At 35.4% G+C, this 20,827-nt stretch overlaps 1 protein-coding gene across 2 annotated transcripts in view; it reads right to left on the reverse strand.

The window, feature by feature from the left end:
* The window catches only part of BACH2 (BTB domain and CNC homolog 2), a 420,011-nt gene that overhangs the window by 384,649 nt on the left and 14,535 nt on the right, over positions 1 to 20,827 (reverse strand). Inside the window, exon 1 of one of the 2 annotated variants that reach the window (XM_051997403.1) lies at positions 13,143 to 13,268. The exons of the other annotated variant lie outside the window; for it this stretch is intronic. The gene's annotated coding sequence lies outside the window, so the exon portion shown is untranslated. Of the gene's footprint in view, positions 1 to 13,142; positions 13,269 to 20,827 lie in introns of those variants that run through there. 2 annotated transcript variants of the gene reach the window in all.

The following is a 20,827-nucleotide window of genomic DNA, read 5'->3' on the forward strand; positions in this document are numbered from 1 at the left end:
GCAGAGAAAGAAGAATTACACAGGATAAGAATGGATGAATAAGATTAATTCTGTGCTTTTGGAGGGAATACCATAGATCTACTGACATAACTTATTTTATTTTATTTTGCAAGGCAGTTGAGGTTAGGTGACTTGCTCAGGGTCACACAGCTAGTAAATATTAAGTATCTGAGGCTGCATTTGAACTCAGGTCTTCCTGACTCCAAGGGTGGTGCAATGGATATTACATCATCTAGTTGCCCCTGATATAGCTTACTGAAGAGGAAAGTCACTGTATTGGAGGAAGACATAAAACTTGGGCCTCAAATGAGATTTTGGTAGTTTGGTGAAGGGGATAAGTGCTGGGAGTTATTTTATTTCAGGAATATGGGATAGCATGAGCAAAGATCTTTAGGTCAAAAAAGTATCATTGAGAAATGAGGAATAATTCAGATATGCTAGTATTGCAGAAAAGTGCAATATGGCTATTTGAGGTTGTATCTCAAAATAATTACCTAATGGTAATTAATATAAAATAATTGATCTGATATGTAAAAAAAAACTTGGGGAAAGTATCAAAAATTAAGACTGTTTTCTTTCTCAGTCCTTTTATAAATAACTCAGTTTTGAAATAATGCTAACCCAGAAGCAACCTGAGAAAATCCTTGAGATTGTGCTCTATTTAAAATAATAATGATAATAATAACTGACATTTTGGTATTTTGTCAATATGGTATTTTGAGATTTGCAGAGCATTTATTCTATATGCTATCTCATAATTCTTTACAGCAATTCTATGAGGCAGTTGCTATTATTATTCCCATTTCATAGAGGAGGGAAGGGAGACTGAGACGTGTCTAGGGTTCCCCAGCTGTAAATATCAAGGCATGATTACAACTCAGGTTTTCCTGATCCCTAACCCACTGTACCACCTAACTGCCTAATAAACTAATCTCACATGGAAACATCCCAACCAACTGTCAAGTCAGCCACCACCACCACCACTACCACAACACACACATATACATGTCTATAGGTATAGATGTGTTATCTCTTATTCCTGTTAATTCCTATTTGCTGTTCTTACAGAATTCCATAAGGTAAAAGTAATATTTTAATATTAGTGTTTGTAAATATGATATGTGAACAGGAAAATTAAAATGATAAAAATTCAATATTAATAAGCAAAACTGCAACAAAATAAAACTCAATGCACATCTAATCTTGTTTCAAAGGGATCAGAAAAAAAATAGTTAACATATTCAAAATCTTGGTCAAACCAAAATTTTGTAGAGAAATAATACACACACAAACACACACATACATATCCCATACCTATTAGAAAATGATGAGCCAAATATATACATTTTTTAAAAAAATCAAGTCAACTCCACATACCTTCTATTGCCTTTAAGAAACTTTCCTCCTCTCACTCTTGACATATTGACATATCATGTACTTATTCAGACAGGTCAATATATTTCCCATTCCAAAGCTGCACTGAAAAAAAAAACCCATCTTTTTTTTTTAACTTTGAAAAATACATTTGAACTTCTTTTTCTTGAGGGGAGGGACTATGCTTTATTTATATTTTAAGGTAAAACCCTTCCATTAAGGTATGACTTCATTCTTGTACTGGTCTATAGCAGGAATTTAATAAATGCTTGCTGGTTTACTGATTCAAATCGCATCCAATATGTAACACAATGCCTTGTTTATAGTGGGTGCTCAAAAGATGTTTGCTCTATGGAATGAAAGAATGAGTGAAATGGAAGTGAAATCCTGCCCAAGATTGTTGTTTTCAGGGGAAAATGATAAAGAAAGCTTTCAAGTTATGTAAGCAAATTAATGTTCAATAGGCTGAGGACATCATAAAAACTAAAATAACAGATGAAACATGTCACATATTTTTGAACCTGTCCCTATTATTGAAATTTTGTGTAGAAGTGCCCTACATTTAATAATGAGAACAAAACATGGAAAATCTACCATGGAGGCAGAGATAATTTCTAAAATTTTTCCAGCAGACAAAATTATTTGTGAAATATAGGCAATATAACTATTTCTACACATATATAAATAACGTACTGAAACAAAAATAAAATGCCAGAAAAAAATCTCAAAAAGCTTCATCAGACAATTTATTAATAAAAATTATATGCTATAAAAAGTGAATGATGTCCCATGTTCTTTAATGCAACTTTTCACTAGCAGATTTTCTCTGAAGGCTTACCAACTCTCTTGTGTCTGGAATAGGAGTATAATGCTGATACAAGTTAAAATATTAAGTGGCTACTAAACTGTGAGTGTAGACACAAGCTAAAACAAATTAAGATTCAGTTAAAATCCATCCCTGATGGGACTAAGAAAGAATTGCCATTGTGTCCCTATGGTTTTCCTTTTTGCCCTTTTCCGATCCAATTCCTATGCCAACCCTCATTCTTTGCCTTTCTCTCTGTTTCCTTTCTCTTTGTAATTTCCACTGGGTCCAAACAGTAGAAAGGGCAGCTCTATATTACAGGCACTAGATTTTCAATCAGACAGTTCTGTAAATGAATTTTTCAGCATCATGAATCTAAAACAAATCCTTCTGCAAAGACACAAACTGCAATAGTGGCACATGTGCCACCAAAATGTTTTCCTTTCTTCTGCAGATTTAACCCTGATGCAGATTCCATTTACCAAAATTACAGGTGATAATGCTAAAACTGGCTTGAGCTTGGAGAAAATGATAAAAAATTTCCCCATTGATGTATATTACACTGGAAAGTAGGGAGAGACCCTGCCCACTAAAATGGTTGTGTAGAGTGTTGGCAGATATCTTCCTCTCCATCTGTCCTCTCCCACTAACCCCTTCTCAGGATTAGTACACTTACTAGTGTTACCTAAGAGAGAACTTACAAGGTCCTAGATGCTAAGAGGTGTGGGATCATAGAGTTAGAGTTGGAAAAAAGTAAAGTCATTTAGTTCACCACTTTATTTTACAGATGGAGAAACTGAGGCAGAGAGATCAAGATCATACAGATATTGACAAGGCTAGGATTCAAACCCAGGTCTTCAAATTCCAAATACAGTGTTTGTGGAATGAGATGGCAGCAACTCAATCAACAAATATTTATGAAGCATCTGCTCAGCACTAGGTATTGACATACAAGAGCAAACGCAAAACAGTCCCTCCCCTCAATGAGCCCATGTATCAATGACAGAGACGTGTACATATATTGATATAGACACGATTTATTTCTCTATTCCAGAATGTACAAAGGAACTTTAAAGGGGATAGCATTAGAAGCTGTAGATAGGGAAGCAAGACATCTCCTATGAAAGGTGGTATGTGAGCTGAGACTTGAAGGAAACCAGGAATTCCAACCGCTGAGGGGCAAGAAAGAGAAGAACTCAAAGCACTAAGGTCTGCCAGTGCAAAGATAGAGTGGGAGATGGAGCAAGAAGACCCGGCATGGCTAGACTACAGAGCATATGGAGGGGAGAAATGAATAAATAAGATTATAAAGGTAGCAAGAGTCTGGGTTGTGAAGATCTCTGAATGCCAAATAGTTGTTTTAATGCAAAATGTTAGTGCTAAAAAAATACTTAGAAAAAGTGCAAACTATCATCCAAGGGAACTCTATGATAGCTAAACAAGTATTTACAGACAAAATCTCAGTAAAATTGGTCTTATTTTTTTAGTCTTCATAAGAGGCCTGATGTGGTGAGAAAAACAGATTATAGCTCTACTTGATTTTTGAAAGAATGTGGATGACCTTACTATCTTTTTAAAAATAACTCTTAATTATGTTATTGGCACATATGACAAGAAAGCATTTGAGGAATTTCCTGGTGTCTGGGGAAAAGTCTGGTTCATCTACTTCATTTTTATAAATGTGTTTGTTATGCTATGCAAAGGTAGCAGAGAATGGTTACCTACTCCCCTACACATTACAAAACAACTTTCAAGTTCAACAATCAATGCAACAAATATTTCTTAAGCCTCTCTGATGTTCCAGAACTGCTGGCTGCAATGGATATAAAGACAAAGGTAAAACTGCCCTTGTCTTCAAGGAGCTTGAATTCCACTGAGAAGATATAATATATACTGAGAAATAAATACAGGGCAAGTTTGAGAAGAGGCAATGCTGATAAAACTAAGGGTTGGATCAAGAAAGATTTCCTGAAATGTAATGATTACCCTGGCAGTAGCAATGCTTCCAGGATAATCATCTGAAAGGGACAGAGGTATTGTCCATACCATATTGTGTTTAGAAGCTGGAATATCTGATGTAAAGAAAATTTTCTGCTTAGTTTGTGTTAACATGCTAATAAATTAGTTCCTTGCATTTTAAGATTTTGACTAAAAACCAAGCTACTATATTAATATTATGTGATTAATTCAGTTAATATGGCCATCAATAACATCCACAAAGGTAAAAATATCTTATTAATAATAACATATATAACTTATATGTAATAATAACATATATATGACATATAATATCTTATTAATAATAACAATAACAGTTCACATTCATTTAGGACATTGTTATTTGCAAAGCATTTAATATACATTATCTCATCTAATTCTCAAAATTACCCAAGTCACTGAAGTTTCAAAAACTTCTAAATCAGGGGTCCTCAAACTTTTAAAATAGGGGGCCAGTTCACTGTCCCTCAGACTGTTGGAGGGCCAGATTATAGTAAAAACAAAAACTTTGTTTTGTGGGCCTTTAAATAAACTTCATAGCCCTGGGTGAGGGGGATAAATGTCCTCAGCTGCCGCGTCTGGCTCGCTGACCATAGTTTGAAGACCCCTGTAAACATTTAAAGCTCACAAGTTGACTCTCTCTGGTCAAAAGGGTTTGGAGGGGAGGACATGAGGAGAGACCTAAGTAGAGGCCAAGGGTGACGTCTCGCCTAGGTGTATATATTTATGTATCTGGAGTCATGTGAAAATTTCTCAGGTGAAAAAGAGTTGCAAGTGAAAAAAGTTTAAGAAACCCTGGACTAAGTGAGCTGGGATGACATGGAGGATTTAATCAATCAACATTTCACCTTTGCACACATTTGGAGATCAAGACTTAGAAGAGTGCAATATTCAGAAGTGTCAGAATCAAGACTCAAACAGTGATCCTTCTGTCTAGAGATTCAGAGAATACTCTTTCTTTTTAAAATAGGTTTTCTCCTAACTTAACAATAATTGGTTCAAAAAAGATTGTTGCTGTCAATTGTTTAGTTGATTTTCAGTTGAAATGGACAAATGGCCCTCCTTTCCACCTCGGGCCAGCAGAAGAAAGTTTGCTCAGCTAGATTGGAGGACTTCTTTTGCACTTCAAAGGGCCGGCTCAACAATGCTCTTAAGGGTATCTGTTCCGGGAGGGTGGTACTGGGAGGGTGGTAGCCGAAACTCTCTATCTATGTTAAAACATCTGCCCAGGTACGATTCTCCTTTTTATCCTGTAAAACCCCCATCTTCCTGTTGTAAAATATGAATCACAGATTAAAATGTAACAAGCCGAACAGAAATGCTTATAAGGCTGTCTTTAGTTCTATGAGGGACGGAATTCGATCAGAACTCCGTCCTGAGCTCTGTACCAAATAAATTCTAAATTTTCCTCATTGCGGCTGTCTTGAATTTTATTGCCTAGGTTATTTCACAGTTCTGTGTGACTTTTTATGACACCATTTGGGATTTTCTTGGCAAAGATACTGGAATGATTTGCCATTTTCTTCTCCAGCTCATATTACAGGGCAAACAAGATTAGGTGACTTAGCCAGGGTCACACAGCTATAAGTACCTGAGGCTAGGTGTGAACTCAGGTCTTCCTGAACCAAGACCAAGTACTCTACTCACTGAGCCACCTGCGGTTTAAAAAAAAAAGGCCATGGTCTTTAACATCACTAGTTGGTTCTGAGGACTTCTGAATGGAAGACATCTTCTCACAATATAATAGATGTAACTAGAGTTCTCTCCCTTGCCAAGTGATCAATTTATTTAATTCAATACAAGGGAATGCAACAAAGGCTTATTAAGCTAAAGAGCATCTTGTCCTTTGTATGATAACCAGTACAGAGAAAGGCTTCATATTCACGTACAGGAAATAAGAAAAGATACTGGTTGAATATAATAGAAGGATTAGATTTCTTTTATTTAGTCCCAGAAAACAGAAAAAAAAAAAAACAACTTCCCAACAATTTTGTTATTGTTCAATTGTTTTTCATTTGTGTCTGACTCTTTAAGAAACCATTTGTGGTTTTCTTGGCAGAGCTACTGGAATGGTTTGCCATTTCCTTAAGGCTCCAGCTTATTTTACAGCTGAGGAAACCAAGGCAAACAGGATTGAAAGACTTGCCTAGGGACACACAGCTCATAAGTGTCTGAGGCCACAATGGGCCTTGGGAAGAGGAGTCTTTGGACTCTAGGCCTGGCATTCTCTCCACTCCCTCGCCTAGCTGCCCCTCCCCCCTTCAACAATTGGCCATGGAAATGGGTTGCTTTGGGAGTTAGAGGAAGCCCCCTCAGTGGAGGTCTTTAAGCAAATGTTGAGCGACCATTTATCAGGCAATTGTTTCTCAGTATAAGGTGGCCCAGATGTCCACTTTCTACTCCGATTCTGTTATTCTCTAAAGCATAGAATACACACGAGGAAAAGAAATACCTCCTAAAGTCATTTTCCCTGGCCAACACCTTTCCTTCCCTTCATCTCTCAGTGACTAACTTGTGGTTTAAATATAACATCTCTGACAACCTTCACAGAAGGTACAGTATACCCCACAATGAAGGTGCCCCACCCTACATCTTTTTGCTGTATTATGCTCAAGAACCCAGAGACTGGTTTCCTGTAAGCAAGCTGATCTTTTAGAAAGAAACACTGTAGAAAGAAAATGAAGGCTAAAAAATATGAAAACCCCCAAACACTTCCTCTCCCACTCTCTTTACCCCTGAAAACACACACACACACACACACACACACACACACACACACACAATTTGAAAGACTACCTAATACAGTAAGCCAGTAAATGCTCATCTGTCTTCATTGTCAAATTTCTCATAGTGTTTTACCTGGACCACAACCTTTGCACTTATTTCACTTTCTCTTGTATAATGGTTATTTGAGTCCTTGTCTTTCCCCATGACCCACCTCTAACTCTTTATCTCCTGTTTTTTGTATTTAATAACTATCTGTTCATATTATACATATGTATGTATGTATATGTATGTATATTTACATATAATTGCTTTTTGGCTATATGCACATAGATGTACTTGTTTTACTCTTTGTTCTTTAGATTATAAACTACTTAAAGTAGGGATTGTTGTACTAATGTTGTAGCACAGCCCCGATACACAGGTGCTGTGTATATATACCTGTGTGTTTGTACATAATAGGTATTTAATAAATGTTAACTGACTAATTAAGACTGTAAGATCTTAAATCCTTTGAGAGCAGAGCTAGTGTTGTTATTAACTTTGTATCCCGAGCATAGACTCAGCACTGTACTTTGTGATGCTTAATAAATGTGAGTAGGATTGAATTGATCTCCATTTATCCTGAACTCAAATAACCAAAAATATTAAATAATAATTTATTTTTCCTGTATTCTATTTTAATTAAAAAGAATTTTCCACATGCCTCAAAAATGCAAATATGCCCATATCTGTGGTGCCTCCAAAAAAAAATTAACTTCCAGAGTTATTGATGAGGTCGGTTTGATTCAGCTGCAATATTCAATAGTATCTACATATTTAGCACTGTATAATGAAAACTGGTATTAATAATGATCAGGAAGTACTGTAAGTCACTAAAAATACTTTCTAGATCATCAGAGAAAAATTAAGTATAGTTTTCAGATGAAACATTTTTAAAATATTTTAATCCTCCAAAAATTGATAATTCCAATTGGAAATACGTGCTCATTTTTATTTAATTCTACTTGCTAACTATTCTAGATAAATAGCTCATTGTATCCTCTATGTAAATAGCTAATTTTATGAAATAAGTAGATTTTAGTAGAACTATATCTCAGAGTGCCTTTGCACATTGCATGCCAAGCTCATTGGATAAGCTTCCAGGGATTCTTTTCCCATGAGGCCATGTTACTGATAGTGCAGTTGGAAATTACAATGAGAAGATTTCTCTGAAGAAGCCAAGATTTTAAACTGAAGTTTCTTCCAAGATTGAACCAATCTAAAACAAGTCTGAGAGATGTTAGAAATTACATTGGTAGTATTCAGGCATGTTCCAGGAAACATGGAAAATGGCTATGACTCAATGGGACAGGGAAAGAAGACATAGGAGATATGGCAAAATTTCAAAAATCCATGAAGTTGCATATGCAGAATTGCCCACTTCTCATTTTGGTGAAGAGGAAATTTATCTGTCTTTCCTATCAGAGTAGTGAGTTTAGAAGGGTTTATTTCCCAGGTGAACTTTTCCCTTATTATTCAGGGGACAAGGCAGATCAGACTGTATTTGCTCAGAAATATTCATAATATTATTTCCCAGTTACTTTAGTAGTTGTTTCAGTCTTGATTTAATGTTTTGCTGTTTCAATACTTTCTTCTGCCTGGGGTCTACTTAAATATGATTACAAATTGGAAATTTTGAGGGGGAGGGGCTTTACATTTTAGAAGATTTGGATATTAGAAGTTCTTACTTTACAACTTGGTGAGGGGAGGAGCAAAATGACTCTCATCTGGTGAATTATAAGCATAAATACTATGATTTGAACTTGAGTCCAAGAGGGTATTAGGTGAGTGAGAAAGGCTACCTCTAGAATTTTCTTAAGAACAAAAAGAGGATGGGGAAGCTGATGGCTCAGTGGACAGCGTAGTGATCCTGCAGCCAGGAAGACTTAAGTTCAAATTTGACCTCAGACTGTATGACCCTGGATAAGTCATTTAATCCTGAATACATAAAATCCTATTTGTCAATGTTTTCAAGAATGCCAATTTAACTTTTGCTAAAGTGTTCATTAGAAGCAAAAAAGTTTTGACTTTTATCATTTATCTCTTTCTTAGCTTAAGTGCTGATAAAAGAACTGATGAATAGGAAAAATAGCCAAAAGCAACAAAATGTAGGGAAGAAAAAAGACGATATGGGCCTGAGTAACAGTAGTGGAGTCAATTTTCCTTTTACTAAGCATTTCTCAGCCTTGTGATCATGGAGTATTTAAAGTCAGAGATTAAATTTAGCAATCAATTTCTGTCTTGGGGGGGGTGGTTTCAAATTTGGAATCAGTTTTTCTAAATGATTAGATCACCAGCCTTCACTAATCATTAAGGAACAAGACTGGATACGATAAATAATATGAAAAGCAGGTAGTGGGAAGGTGGGATAAGAAGACTAATATTTGTAAATACAATTTTTTCTATATGTAAATTTTAACTACTGCTACAGAAAGCTTCATTTTCAAATTTGTAAATTGAAATACATAATTGTGACTAGAATATTGTGAATGACAATCTTCACAATTTATAAAGATAGGAAATAGAAGCAAGGAAATCATGCATTTTTACTATTCCTAAGAAGGAAGTGAAAAATCTTTAACAATTAATTTATTTTTGCATTTAGATCACAACACTTGAATGACTTTCAATCTGCATATGTGGAGGGATACCAATATCAATGCAATCATGAATCACTGATTCATCACTGAATCATTAATCACTGAATAAACATTTAACTTAAGTTTGAAAGTTCCTCATTTAGTGTCCTTGCTCTCACTGGAATTCAGGTAAAGACTTATGACACTGGGCATTAGTGCTAATGTGCAGTTCTGCCTTAATTCATTTCTAAAATTCAACATATTGAAAAGGGTTTCACTATATCAAAAGGGAAATAAAGTATGAACTAATGTCACCATCTGGGGTCATGCTGTGAGTGTATATGACTTATAATCCCTTCCTGATCCCCCTCAACCACCTGCTCTAGGGAGTATGCATCAATTTGGGGCTGAAAGTGCTAAAATATGAGGGCATAATCTGATGCATTCAACAAGTGACAACATCTTTGCTTTTGCATTTTTATCTCTTACTTATAACAGTGCTTGGCACATAGTAAGTGATTAATAAATGTTTATTCATTCATTCAAGCCAAGAAGTATTTTATTAAGAACTTTGCTACCACCTAGGAATATGAAGAAAGGAAAAAGAATATGATTCCTGCAGTGATGGTATTGTGGCAAGACAGCTGACTTCCTTGTCAGGAAGAACTGATGAGTTCTGCTTTGGACATCCTGCATGTGTGACCCTGAACAAGTCACTTAATCTCTCTCAATACTCTAGATAGTTCTCTAAGAGAAGGTTCCAGAACTTCTTTGATAATAGGAGTTTCCTCACCTTGAGTTACTAATACCAGTGAACTCACATGTACCCATTTTCATAGGTATAGATCGGCAAGGGACCAAACAACATCTTACAATCCACCACTGGATATGTATTAAACTATGTTCACATGCTTATATTATTCCCTACTACAGATCCCCTGGATGACTTCATCATGGTGTGGAGGTAGCACCAGATTTTTAAAGATCATGCCAGAGGAAGCAAGTTCAGGCAGGTGATACACCAAGCTGGAAAAGCTTCAAGTAGAGGACCTAGGACAAACTGTGAACTTGTTCTTCCCAGACCAGCCTATCCAGTCTAGAGAGTCTCCTTGCCACAAGATTGGCCAAGAGGTGATGAGATGCTATGACCACAGCAAATCAACAAGAAATATTAACCAGGGCAAGAGTTCTTTAACCTGGGATCTGAAAGATATTGTTTTAAAAAATATTTTGATACATGCATTTCAACATAATTGGTTTACTTTGTAATTCTATGTATTTTATATTATATATTTTAAAATGTTATTCTGAGAAAGGGTCTACAGACTTTACCAGACAACAAAGGAGATCCATGACACACAAAAAATTACAAACTTAACTAAGGTGTAAAAAGGTTTTAATATATGTCAGTGAAAGGTTACAAATTTTGGATTCTTCAAAGTCCGCTCTTTCAAATGAACTAAATAAAATTTAGCTTTCCTAGAAAGGTGTGGCTCAAGTCCATTAAAGTAGATCAGTTAAATGACTCCCATTCTCCTTTTAAACCTGAGTAATCTGGCTTACAGAGCCATTGCTCAAGTATAACCACATTCTGAAAGATTGGAAATGACTTTTTAACTTTCAAATGCAATAATCTTTTCTGAGTCTTCACTCTTCAGTCACTCTAATGTACTATACAATACTACTGAGTATTTTCTCCTTCTTAAGAATTTCTTCTCTCTCTGTATTATATCAACTATAGTACCTTCATTCTCCTCTTATTACTATTTCCTCTGCTGGTTCCTTTTCAGTTATCCCTTAACTATGAACCCAAAAAAAAATCAGTTTTTGGTGTAAGGGAAGAAACTAGAATTGGAGAAAGGAGACTATTACAATAATCCAGATACAAAATAATAAACTCCAGGATTAGGCTGCAGGAAGAAGAGTAGAAAGAAAAGGATGGAAATGAGAGATTGCAGAGAAATAATTAGAAAGGCTTGGTGATTGATTGAATTGATAGATTAAGGAAGAGGGAGGAAACAAAGGTAACTTTAAGGTTTAGGGCCTATGTGACTAGAAAAAGATCTGTCATTACTATAAGTTGAAATAAAGGTAAGTCACTTGGGACAGGGAACAGAATTCCAGAAGTAAGGATAATGAGATCTATTTTAAATCTTAGAGAAAAAGGAAAACTTGGAAAGTTAGAAATATGGGAATGTCGTTATAAGAGAAGATAAGTCTGGAGATGCAGACCTGGGAATTATCAATTTTGAGATGGTAGTGGTAACTACAGAAGCAAATGAACAAGATGGGACTTTAAGAAATGTACACAGTGAAAGATTGGTGGGTGGAATGGTGAGGACAAATATGGGAATGGGAAGGAGGAGGGAAATAAATAGCCAGGGAAACAGAAAAGGAATGGTAAGAGAAGCAGGGATCCAACATAGTGTAATGTCACAAGTGCACACTACATGGTAAATGTTAATAAACAATCATTGAAAGAATTATTGAATAAATGAGTAACTTTCCAATCCTGGCAGCCGCATGGCAATATTCAAAGAAACCAGACTTTCCTGTGTCAATTCTGAATAATTATCAATAATTTTAATCATATACTATATTTGGTCAAATGGAATCTGCCTAAAAGAAACTGATTTGGGGCGGGGGGGAGGGGAGACTCCATGTTATCAGTTCATTTATTATTTCTATATTATCTTTATTACCAATCTGACACTAGCACTTCTAGATTATTATTATTTTTATTAGCATTATGGAAAGTTTCTGCATATTATAGAAAATATGAAGAGCAAAAAAAGCCACAAGCAAAAAGAAAAAGGAAAAGCAACACAAGATAATTTGAAAGATTTTTCATAACTAAATAGGGAATCTTTGACCACAGCCTTAGTCATAAACCTCCAATAGGCAAATCAGTAGCAACGAAAGAAAAAACTACCACAAGAAAATCCTGTTCAAGTGTGACTAGAGTAGGGGATGGTGGGTTGAGAGTACATCACAACATACGCCAAAGGAAGTGGGTGTCATACCTTTTTCATGGCCTCTCCCCTCCCCACCCCCCCTGACCACCTGTATCAGTCTCAGAGGAAGCAGACAATCCCCCACACACTTTCCAGCTGCATCTCCCCAGCCACAAAGTACGCACACACAATCGGCTAACGTATAAAAAATGTATCAGAAACATCAACCTAAGGAGGAGAGAGAGCAGTGGGAAAAACCTCTTCTTGAAATTAACCCATGCTATTTAAAAACTGTCCTTAAAACCTGCAGCATAGGTAAGGGGAGATGTCCCCCCTTCACAAATGTACCCAGAAATCTCTGGAAACTGCTGCGGACCAAAGACATGACCTCTGCATCTTAAGATAAAAAAGCCTCCTTATACAGAAACAGGCATTTAAAGAGCTGAAGTTGCAGAACTTTATACCTGTTCTGAGCGTCACTGAGTCAATTTTCATGGATTCTAAGTTTGTAGGGACCTTATGTGGAGAACAGTTTAACTGATTCAAGGTCTCCCAATTCTATTCGAGGGCAAATTTAACCATAATTACAATGCAGTGGAGTGGGCTTTGGGAGTTAACATGCTAGCTCTTACTACACAGGTGACCTTCGGTAATAGGGTACTTCACCTCTCAGCTTTCTCAGCTGTCAAATTAAGGAGCTCAAGTCAATACTGGTAGGGTTCCTTCCAGATCTGTGTATTACTGCAGATCCAAAAGCAGTCAACACTTTCCATCTCCTTAGAAGCAGGTCTGGAGGAGTCAGATCCCCATGATCTTGAATTACCCTACAAAGAAAAAGGCTGTAGTTTGTTGAATGTAAAACCTCACACAGGCTTAAAACTTGTTTGTGGTGGGGGCAATTGGGAAAGTGGAGTTGTTTCAGAATTTCAAATGACTTAAATCAAGCAGAAAGAAAAGAGAAAAAAATGAGAATAAGTGTTTACAAGTCATTTTTGTAACTTTGCTTTATGTTTCACCCGAATAATTTTTAATCACTATTTTAAGCAGTTAAATAAAACAGCACCTGCAAAGCAAATCATTGTCAGGGACACCTGCTCTTTTAAATATGGCTTTAAAAAATTTGGTGTGTTTTCCCCCCCAGACACTCTAATTTTATACTTAATTTGGATGGAATGAACTAAAATTGGATTAAGCTCACATGTCTATAATTCATTTCCTTTAATATATATTCAATTGGTATTATAGGAAAATGTGGGCTTTTTCAAAGTAATTTTCTCATAAGGAAAAATGCATTTGGTATTTAGAGGCCAAGAATATTCCCACATCATTTATTTCTACATATACACATATAAACCTAATTCAGATATTTATAAATAGAGGTTATGTGGCACAGTAGATAAAAAGTCAGAATGTGGACAACTGCATTTAAAACTTATCTCTGACATATACTAGCCATGTAACTCCAAACAAGTCACTTAGTTGTTGAGAGCTCCCAGATAAATCTCTAAGATTATGCATTATGGATCAGTTGCAGATATTCTTGGGTGGTGAGAATTTTACTTAGTTTCCCCACACCATGACATCAGCTTCCCCAGCTCATACCAAAAAAAAAAAAAAAAAGTAAAGAAAAGAAAAGAAGAAAAAAGAAAAATAGGGCTAATACTGTTATAACTTGACTTAATTTAAACATAATAAATTTGACATAATTTAAATGTATTAATGACAATATTGTTCTTTTTTACATTGAGGTCACAGGGTAAATGCACTATTAAAGAGCTTTATTCTAATTTACAACCAGAGAAACTGCATCAGAGAAAGCTTGTTCTAGAATAGCTATATCTTGCCACTTTATTTCACTTCTATTCTAGACAAAATTCCTTCAAGTCTAAATAATCTTTTCTCCCAAATCATTATTTCTAAAAAATATGAGTTGTCATCAGAAAAGTTCTCCAGGCTTGTCCCTCAATATACCAGTCTACTAATTTAAATGTCTAAAAGCAGACAAAGAAATCTTCAATTCTTTCCTTCATAAAAATGCACATTTCAATGCCTGAAAATAACCCTAAATAAAGTCAAATATAAGAGAAAGTTTAACAAAGTCCCCCCAAAAGTATTTTAATATAAAATTTTAAAATTTCATCTTTCTTCCCTCAATTCTAAACCCCTCCTCATTAACTAAAAAATTACCCCTAGTCATTCAAAGTTGGTTAGAATCTGTAAAAGCTTCTCTTTCATCCAACTTCCTATCAGCCTTCCACAGCCATCTATCAGCAGGAACTGTATTTACAGAAAGACAAACGACTAAAACGATCTTTAGAATTGGAGATGTACTGTTACAATTTGTGGACTTGCATATTTTTAACAGATAAATTGCTTGTTGCACTATGAGAAGGTGTAGTCCTTTATTTTAAATATTTGAATAATATTACCTATTGAAAAGTCCACAAATTTCTTGAAGACTTAGGATCTTTTTTTGATCATCACTCTCTCCATAAACTTTTCTTGCAAAAATCTCCATTGTTTAAGTAAAAATTTAAAGTATTAGTTTAAAAAAAAAAAGCTATTTTGTGCCTAATTGCAGCCATATCTATTTATATCAACTGCTTTTTCAAAAACAGCTTTCATATACTGAAATAATGTACTATTTGGGCAGTTTTCTGATAAAGACACAACCATCTTTATGTCCCTCCTAGGACAAGCTCTCTTCTAATCATTTTGTAGTGCAAGATATCACTTAAAAGGACATTGCTCACTGCTTTGTAAAACATCAATTTTTTTTAAAGATTTCAAATAAAGATTCCAATTTCTCTGCAAAATGAAATCTTCTTAAAACTGTCCCTTAAAATAAACTTGTTTCCCCCATATTTTGTACTTTTTTCCAAGGTGGGGCTCTTACTCCTATCATATTAATCTCTTTAGAAAGCCCTTTCACTCCACTATTTCTATTCAAAACTTAACCCTTTCTATAAACCTCTCCTCTGTGGAATCCTCCAGTTTTACAGAAGTCTTTCCCTCCTTTGAAACCCTATAACCTTTATTGTCCACATCAGTAGTTCCCAACCTTGCCAAGGATGAAGATTTCTTTTTTATGGCAAAAAATTTCAAAGATTCCAATGTGATCTAGTGTTTTGAGAAAATACAAAATAGAAGGCTTTTGATTTTCAATGCTTCTTAAACTATTTTATTTAATATTATCTCTCTTTTATTATGACTTATTTTTTCACATATTTGGGCTGTCTCTACAAAAAGACTGTAAAATCTTTGAGGGCAGAGGGTATATCTTATATTTTTCTCAGCATCCCTCAATATCAAGTATAGTGCCACCATAACACTGAATTAAGAGTGATCTCTTGACTTATTGTTGGAGTATGAAGATTTAATATTTGTGTAAGTGATACTTCTCTTAGTATCCAAACTCTCATGCTCTTAATGACCTGAAATTCTTAGCTTTGGGGAAATCTTACTCACTCCAGAATATATAGTTTTTCATATGATATCCACAGAATACTTCAAATTTAATGCCATATTTCCTAAATTCTACAGTAAAAAAGTACAGTGATTAGAAATGTGCTTTAGTGAGAGCCCAAACGCTTGTAGAAAATAATCTGAAATGTCATTGCTCTTTGCAACAAAGAGTTATTTGCAGCAACAGAGAGTTATTTGGTCAATGCACTGGCTAATTCACATCTCCAAGTCTGTTTTCTTTTGGCAAACAGCCCAGAGGAATTAGACTTAAAAGCAGATTCTGATGTGATCTGGTGTGTGCATGCACTTGAATTGGGTATTTTGTTTTTGCTTTGTTTGGTCCCTCCTCTTTCAGGACTGACTTTTTAAAAAGCCCTCTAGATTCTGGCTTTCTGTGGCAGTTCTTTTGGTTTTGTTTCCTTAATCCATAAACAATTGTGGAGGGGGGAGGAAATGGCAAAACACTTCAGAGAATTGGACAGTGTCCAACATGGCTGTCTGATGATGATGTAAGTGACAGAGCTGCTTAAGATATGTTCACCCTAAAGAATTAAAAATAGTTAAACTCCCATTTCTAAAGATTATGTAGTTACTAAGGATTGCTTTATCAAGGCCAATTGTTTCATCAGGGTCCATTGTTAAAATAATAACTATTAAAATACAGGTGCTGGAAGTGTTTGCTTTTCAAGAGAGCTTTAGAATTAAGCAGGCTAACAATAACTTTTCTTTATGTGAAGCTTCGTGGTTTGCAAAGTGTTTTCCTCATGATTCTGTAAGATAGAACAAATAGCATTCCCCTAAATTTGCTGATTAGGAAGTTGAGATTAGGAGTATTTAAATGCCTTCTTGCCCAGGATCAAGCCTATGAAGATAATTCTCAAACCTGGGTTTTCAATAAAGAACAGGAGGAATGAGTTGAAAAGCAGATATCAGATAATAGTTAAATGAAAGGAAAACTTTCAAAAATTAGAGAAGTGTAAAGACAATGAATAAAGGCAGAAGAAAGTAAATTTCCTATCCCTGGATGTCTCTGGGCAAAAGGCTGAATTAGATATTCTAGAGAGATTTTTGTTCATAGCTTGGACAAATAACCTATGTGGCCTGTGACTCCGGAGACCTAGGGTGATCCCCATTCACCCTGCTTACTCTATGTTGCTTTCCCTCCCTCACAACAAACAGATGCATTCTTGAACCTCCTGTAGGCTTTAGGGACCAATACAAGATGAAAAGAGCTTTCTATACCCTTCCTCTCTACCCTGTAAGCTTTTATAGTCAGAAGGGGTGTATTGTGGCCGCTCTCCTTCATGCCTGCCCTGCCTATCTGGCAAAATACCTCTGAGTCCTCTGAGTCACTGAGGAGGGGAAGAAAGCAATTAAATGCAGGAAGAAGTGGGTATTGCCATTATAAAAATTATCATCATAAGTTCTAAAAACTTTTATGGTCTAAATTTTGGCCTCCCCGAAATGTATTATAACACCACTCCTCTCATCAAATTAAGTGTACCCTTTTATAACACTGTAAGTAATTAAAAAAACAGGAAAACTAACCATGTTTGGTTTTTATGTTGCATTTTGTCACATCATTGAGACTCAGTGACTTTGGGCTGACTACTCATCTCCCCTGACTTCAGTTTCCTCATCTGTGAAATGGGGGTGGGAGGAGGGAAGTAAACTAGGCAATATCTAAGGCCTTTTTAGATCTAACATTATATAAATCTGTGATAGAGGAAGAAAAAAACCCACAGAAACTTGAGACAGACAAAAAAGGAAGGAGAGAACTCTTACTTTGTGTAAATGCATAAACAACAACAAAAACTATATACTAGAGACTGAGGCTTGTATAAGGAACACAAGACTGAGGGTTTATATAATGATGTGTGAATGAAATAGTGTACAGTCAGACAGTCAATACATTTATTAAGTCCTAGTTGTTCAGTTGTGTTGGACAATTTGTTATCCCTTTTGGGGTTTTCTTGGCAAAGATAATGAAACAGAATGCCTTTTCCTCCTCCAGCTTATTTTGCAGATGGGGAAACTGAGCAAATAGGTTTAAGTGACTTGCCCAGGGTCACACAGCTAATAAGTGTTTGAAACCAAATCTGAACTCAGATCTTCCTGAATCCACTGAACCAATAACCTGTACAACAACAATATATGCCAGGCACTGTGCTATAAATGCTGGGGATACAAAAAGAAGCAAAAAGATAAGGAAACAAATATATACATATAAGCTTTGAATAGGATAAATAAGAAAAAATTAACAGAAGAAAACCAGTAAAATTAAGAAGTATTGGAAAAGACTTTCTATAGAACAGAATGAAACAAAGTCCCAATTTTAGTTGGGACTTTAAGCTTAAAAAAATCAACACAAAAATTCAAGTAGTAAATTCTAATTTTGAGGTAGACTCTGGAATAGTGTGTCTCCTCATTCAATCTAACAAACATATATTTAAAATATACTATGTTCATAGGGTCATAGATTTAGAGAACAAATTTTGGTCTTCTAGACCAATCACCCTTCATTTTACAGATGGGGAAACTGAGGCACAAATTGGTAAATGATTTGTCTTGGATCAAGCAGGAAGGAACTAGCAGAGTTTAGATTCTTACTCAGGTGCTAGGACCCTAAATGCAGCACCATCTTCCATCTACCTGGTAGAAAGGAACATATTATATATATTATATAAATAATATACATACATACATAATATGTATATACATACGTAAAGAAACAAATATACATATTATATATAGATACACACACACACATATATATACCCACAAGATATTGTTGTCTAGTTCAATAGGCATACTAGAAGCAAAGTGAAACGTATTCTGACTTTAACAGTTCATAACCAAGACAATAAAATGTTAATGTTTTTGAAAGGTGGAGGATTTGCAATGGAAAAAAAAAAGTCTGTAGATTCTATGTCTCCTGAAATTGTCAACTTGCTTTAAATGTACCAGGTAAAAATGTATAAATAAGAGATGAGGTCTAAAGATAATAAGGTAACATCACTATCACAGAATGGAAACTTCTGTACTATCAGCTAAACTAGATAGAAACATTGAAATGTCTTGGGAAAGGTGAACAGAATGGTCAAAAGTCTAGATATTCTGCCATTTGAGAATAAACGGAAAGAACAGGTGCTATTTAGAATGATGAAAAGAAAAGGGGGGAAGGGAGAAGAGGAAGGAGGGAGAATGAAGGTGTTCCAGTATTTCAAAGGAATTTAACTGGCTCTTCTTGACCCCAGTGGAAGTTACTGAGAAAGCTTTCATCTCAATGTAAAAAAAAAAAAAAGCTTATAGACAATTAGAATAGATTTTAAAAACAGTTTATTAGGGATCAAAATCATAGAACCTAGCTCTAGAACTGGAAAGCTTTTCAATGGTCATGTCTAGTACTCATTTTGCAAACAAGGAAACTGAGACCCAGGAATAGTGACTTGTCCAAGGTCATACATGTAGTAGAACAGATGAAGTTAGCATTTCACTGTTTTGTCCACATTTCTCATACACACCTAGTATATGAACATGAGAAGAGGAGGAGGCAAAATGCAAAAATGGCTACTCACATAAAGAACTTCTCCCCAAGCTGTTCCAATTATTGTCCTAAGGGGTCTGAAACAGTGAGAATTTATCTTTTCCCTTGAAATATAGACTTCTGATAATGGAGACATAATTCAGACATGTTCTGACTCCAAGCCTGTGTTGGCAGTCAATACAGTGGTATTTTTTCAGATCCTGGAGAGGGGGGCTTCCCCAGTGAGTGATACAAATAGCAACAGTCAATTCTTGATCTCTTGGAAATTCCTGATGTGAAAAGCAACAGAAAACCAGCCATTAAGACATAATGCCTTTCTTGGGCATCAGAGGGACAATCTAGTAATCCACTATATCCTGCTTCCCTAGATAGACCTTAGAAATAGGCTAGACTTGTGACTTTTCATTACTAAGGAGGGGTAGAGAAAATGAAGGAGTTGTTTTAGGACTACAAATAATTTAAGTGTCTGCTACTGTTGGACTTTATTGATATTAAAATATTTTAAAAAATAAATCATTCTTTTTCTCACTATGATATGAGGTCAAGGGATAGATTTAGACTTCTCCAAATGGTACAGTGGAATGTGCACTGGGTCGGGAGTTAGAGGAACCTGAATTCAAATGCTGGCTCTGTAATCTTATGAGAATAATTTAACTTCCCTGGGATTCAGTTTCTCATTTACAAAATGAAGGAATTAGACTAGAGGGCCTCCAAAGTACTTTCCAACTTTAAATCTATGATCTCAAAAGGGGTACTTCCAGTGTGTAGGGGGCTCATGATAAGTGCAGCAAGTAGACTTGATCTCAAAGCAGAAAAATTTACCAAGTGGCAATTGGAACTGTGTACAATTTTATAAATTGTCCAGGGAGGTAGTAGGTGCCCTTCCTCACTAGAGTTCATCAAGCAAAGATTGAATGACAACTTGCTGGCTAAGCTAGAGAGGGAATTCTTCTTCAAGTACAGAGTCCATGAACGTGGTGTTTTTTTTTTAATGTTTTAATCATTGTATTTCAATATAACTGGTTTAATTTATAACCCTACATATTTAGGTGTTTAAATACATTATTCTGAGAATGAATCCATAGGCTTCAGCAGACTGCCAAAGGTGTATCTATGACACAAAAACGTTAAGGATTTCTGAATTACATAACTCTAAGCTTCCTTCCAACCCTGAAATTTTGTGATTTCTGGAAAATTACTTAGTGCATATTCAGAAAACTATCTTTAATACAAACCAGATATTATATGGAACTACACTATATACACACACTCCAATATTTCTAAGTATTAATTGTGCTATTAGAAAGAAAACTGCAAATTTCTTCCAAGATTAATAATT

Source organism: Antechinus flavipes, chromosome 4, assembly GCF_016432865.1.
Source record: "Antechinus flavipes isolate AdamAnt ecotype Samford, QLD, Australia chromosome 4, AdamAnt_v2, whole genome shotgun sequence".
NCBI classification, from domain to species: Eukaryota; Metazoa; Chordata; class Mammalia; order Dasyuromorphia; family Dasyuridae; genus Antechinus; species Antechinus flavipes.